Raw genomic sequence first — 5,206 nt, 5'->3', positions numbered from 1 at the left:
GCCGCTTCCCACTCTTGCAGCCAGCTATCCAGCTGCGGCTCCCTCGCGCGCGTCTCTATTTCTCCTTTCTTCTAGCACCGCTATCCAGTCCTAACCTTCATTTGTCATCGGCCCGTGGCAGTGCAGGACCGACATTCTTGATATGGTTCGGGCCGACGCCGCAGCTAATGGTGGCAGACCCAGAGCTCGTTTGTGTGATCCTCCTGACACACACAGTCTCCTTCGACCGTTACGAGGTGCACCCCGTCGTCCGGCAGCTCGAGGGTGATGGTCTCATCACTCTGCACCATAGGTTTACCGTGCACCCTCACCGGCACTGCTCTACCCGCCTGCCACTGCCAATCCCAGACCTGCTGCTCAACTGCATGTGGCTCCCTGCTTGTCCATCCCTCTCTCAGCTCTCTTTTCCCCAAAATCAGAACACATCAAAATCCACCATAAAAGCTCCCTCTCAGCTCCTCTCGTAGCGCTAATCCCATGGAAGCCAAGCACCGATCCCACCAGCCCCATCTATCTCGCCGCTCTATCTTCCTCCTAGCTCCAATCCAAATCCCGGATCCCAGTCAAAGCGCTACCCTCCTCTGCTAGGGCCTCGCCGGCCTGGATGGGCACCCGCGCGGAAGGGGTTTGGTGCCAATGCCATGTTCCGCTTCACCCAGCCAAAGTTGCAGCTCACCGAGCCTCTGAAGGAAAAAGCTGTCGTCCGCCTCACTCTCTTGGACCCAGCACTGGCTCACTTTCAGATCAAGACCTGCTGGCCGCGCGGAGGGGCGTGCGTGTTGAGGCCGGCTGGGGCTTTTGGTCGGGCCGATTTTTAAGTTTTTGGGTTTTCTCATTTAATTTGTTCAACAGAACTTTGTGTTTATACTTTGTGCTGAAAATTTTGTTCAAAAAGGTTGCGCTGGAAATTTGTTGATAAAAGTTTGCTCTGAAAAATTTGTCAGTAACTTTTTTGATAACTTTTTCTCAAAACTTTTTCTTGGTAATTTTTTCTCAAAAACTTCTCGGTAACTTTTAATTAAAATTTTTTCTTAAAAACTTTTTGTCGGTAACTTTTTTTCAAAAGTTTTCTTGGTAAGTTTTTCTCAAAAACCTTTTCTTGGTAATTTTTTTCTTTAAAATTTTCTCGGTAACTTTTTCTCAAAATTTTTATGAATCAATTTATTTTCTTTGATAATTTTTCTGAGTTAATTTTTTTCTTAGTTGAAGGGGAAGAGCACTTTTCTCGGCCGAGGCAGTTGGCTCAAGCGGTGTGAGGAATCGTTCAAATAGTATTTTAATTAATCATTAAGTCAAGCATTTGCTTAATCATGACTTCGACGATTAATCAGAATACCGTCTTGGTAGTTCCGGCATTTGTGTCTAAGATCGGAACACATGACTTTCCAACATATGCATCACAACATAGGTTAAGAAAGAGAGAGTAGTTAAAGTTATATTACAAGTTCTTAAGCATGCAACTATTTACAACAGTTTACACAAAGAGATAAACTAAGCACCGGAAAACATCTAATAACAAAAAAGGATAGCAGTGCCATATGCCCTTAGGCACCGCCCCCAAAAGCTACACCAACAGAGTAGGATGCACTACTCATGCCTGTCGCCATTGCCGGTATGCGTGAAGTAGCCAAACACTACCTCTTCTTCACCAGCAGAACCTGAAAGACTAGCGTGAGTACGAAGGTACTCGCAAGACTTAATCCATATAGGGTACATATAAATAGCCCGACTCCAAGGATTATGCATTGAGCCATTAGCAAGGAAAAAAACTACAAGGTTAAATAAATTAACATGCATAAGCAACCTAGACATATATGTGTGAGCACCTACACCTAACCAACCATGGACAAAACTACCCTGCAAACCTCCATATGAACATAAATGTGAATGGAACCATCATTAAAATAACTGTAAAGAACCATCTCATCCTCATACCAACATACCATAGCCATCAAATCAAAATCAAAAACTCTACGACCGATGCAAATGAACAAAAGCATGCTCATGACCGAGAGCGTGGCATTTCGAAATGGGACCATATGGCTCACGTGTCCCAATAAGCCCGAACCATTTGGATCATGCATTGCTCGACGTAGAGGTATCAAGAACTACTCTCGGAGCAAACTAGATACCTCTACAAGTTCGCCTGCTCACACCGTCGATGTTTAGGCCCAAATGAGCACAACTATAGAGGTATTCGCTTGGCTTTACCATTAGATCGGCATGTGGTGAGTATGGTAAGTGCTAGAGATAACTACACCGGCGAACGGCCTTAAACAATACAGGTGGTCTACAGTATCCGAGTTTCTCTCCCGAACTGCCCCAAGGACTCCTCCGGAGTAGAAAACACCCCTAACACCGTCCATACCTCATCTCATACTCACCACTCATCCAATTATCTCAACATCATAAATGTATTTGTAAACCATAAGTGAGCCCTATGTTCGCGAACAACGGGGGCACCGTCACTCGACTTCTACTGAGGATCTAAGCATTGCTAAGCATTTTGAGCGACTCTTAGACATCGACCATGTTACCAAGGCTATAAGGATATAGAGATACAACATCTCAAGGTAGAGGATATGCAATTTAACATAGGTTCTACCCATATACAACCGATAATGACTCACTAACCATGCAAATATACATAAGCATAATTTATTAATTGAGACACCATTCAATTCGAGCAAAGGGTATAATATGCTTAGATGCTTTGCTTACTGCTCCGAGGTCTGTCTGACAACCTATTTATTCTAGATTGATTGCTTTGACATGCCATAATATTTCCACTACCTACACAGAATTTGTAGAAGTGGTGTGCCTCGGTGTCACCCTCGATCACTCCCGCGTCACGTTCCGGATCTTCGTTCACTAAAAGAATGCATGCAATGATGAGCATTAATGATGTGCAAAGAAAGATGCTTCATAGTGTATGACAATCGCGGAGATGCAATGCATCATGGCATGAGACTATAACATCAAACGTTTCCTTAACTGGGTTTACTGTAAACATTTAATAAGTTGTGGATTAACTTAAGCTTAAACCAAGCTCAAATCAAATTAGAAAATTAACTATGTTTACCATGAGTGTGAGTATTTTTAATAAACAGGAAATAATAAAAATAAGATTAAAAAAATTAATTTCATCAATTTTGGAGTTACCAATATTTAATTATGGATTAATGAAGCTCAAACGTATTTTATTAACCCATGAAATTTGAATACATATTTCAGAGCTTCCAGTATTTTTAACATGTATATAAAGATCATACAAACCTAAAACAATTGGTTTCATGATTTTTGGAGCTATACACATTTTCCTACGCATTTTAAGTGTTTCAGCCGATTTATCAATGCAACAATTAAACCATTTCGCTTTTTTCCTCCAGATTTCCGAATTAACAAGGCCCGAAATCTTTTGTACCGGGGCGTATCTAGCCACAGCGGCTAACAAAGGGGGCCGGCTGGTTTGATTCGGGTCAAAATTGTCGGGAGGCCGGGTGCACAGTGCACCGGCGGGACAGCCGGCTCGGCCTGGCCTTGCCGGCGGTGACGGCGGCACGGCTCGACCAACATAGGGCAGCAAGAGGCTCAGCGCATGGGTCGAACTTGATTTGGGGGCAATTTACCGGTGGGCCTGGCCGAAACAGAGCTGACGACGAGCACCGTGGGCATGGCGATGGTCGGCCCTCGAGGAGAGGCACGCCGGCGTCGAGTCAAAGGCCAATTAACGTGCGCCAAAGATCAGACGTGCCACAGGGAAGCTCATCGGTGGTTTGGCTTGGACGGAGGTGGCTCGGAGTAGGGGGTCTGCGGTGGAGTCACGGAGCTCGACGCCAGAGCTAAGGAAGAACGGCCGGCGTGATGGGTCGGCGATGAATCCGGAGCGGAAACAGCCGGGGGCCAGCTGTGGGAGCCTCAGCACACCACAGTGAACCTGTCGGCAGGGTTCACGTCAGGCGGGCGCGGCCAGAGAAGGTCGGCGGCGATGCACAGGAGCAGCGGCGGCTCGGGTCACCGTGGAACCATGCGTCGGTGTCGGGCCGGAGGGAATACGTCACGCGCAAGAGGTTGATGGGCTCAAGGGGAAGGGGGAAGCTCAGCACGGGCTCAATTCGTAGAGGACGAGGCTTATGGCAGCGGAATCGATGGCAGCCCGAGGCGGCCGGAGTTGTAGAAGACCACTGCGCAAACTTGAATTTCGGCCAGGAAGGCGAGGGCTCACGCGTGAATCATCGGGGACAACCTTGGGCTGTCCTTGAACGGGCTCCGAGGGACCTTTCTGGGATGGAGATGAGCTCTGCGGCGAGGAAAATGGGCGGCGGTGTGGTGCCGTGCGCTCTGCTCTACTCTGTGTGCGCGGCTGAGTGAGAGAAGTGAGCAGAGAGAGAGAGAGAGCGGCCGAGGGATAAGGGAGTGGGTGCTCTCTCTGGAAGGCGCCGAGAGGGAGGGATGGGCGTGATGAACAGTATCGAGCCATGGAAAATGTCCTCTCCATTTGCTCCATCCAAGAGAAATCATTCCCAAGCTCCAAAAATTGCGGGATTTTTTTTAAACTACAATCCATGTGCAATCCATTTTAACTTGATTGACCAAAAAATCTTGAGCCAAATTTGAACTAAAATTCTTCAAACATGCAACCATTCCTAACTTATTGTAATTTTTATGCCTTCAAAATAATTCCCAAAAATTTACGAAAATTCACTAATATTCATCTTATGATATGCAATAATTTCTAAAATTGTTTCCAACCCTATGCTTCATAAAAATTTTGTGAGTTGCTTCACATGGCACCAATTATTATTAAACTTAACACTTTAGGTTCAATTCAATTTATATGCCAAAATTTGCTTAGAATGAATAAACATGATGCTAATGATGCTTATGAACACTTAACCACACATTTATGAATTCTTTGCTGTCACAGAACTCCCCCCCCCCCCCCAAAAAAAAGAATCTCGTCCTGAGATTCATGTAGAGTGTGGGGAATTAAGGGCCTGTTTGTTTCAGCTAGAGATTCTGAAAAGCAGCTTATAAAAGCTGGATTGTTAAAAGTTGGATTGTGAAAAGCTTTTAAACTGTAGATTCTAAAAAAATTTAATGGATAGTTTAGTAAAATGGACTTTCACAATCTATCAAAAGCTGAGGAAAACCAGCTTCTCAGATTCTCACAATCCAACCAGCAGATTTTAAAAAGCTATAACCA

This window comes from Phragmites australis, chromosome 22 (assembly GCF_958298935.1).
Source record: "Phragmites australis chromosome 22, lpPhrAust1.1, whole genome shotgun sequence".
Lineage (NCBI taxonomy): Eukaryota > Viridiplantae > Streptophyta > Magnoliopsida > Poales > Poaceae > Phragmites > Phragmites australis.
The sequence above is the reverse complement of the archived record's forward strand: the minus strand, read 5'-3'. Positions refer to the sequence as shown.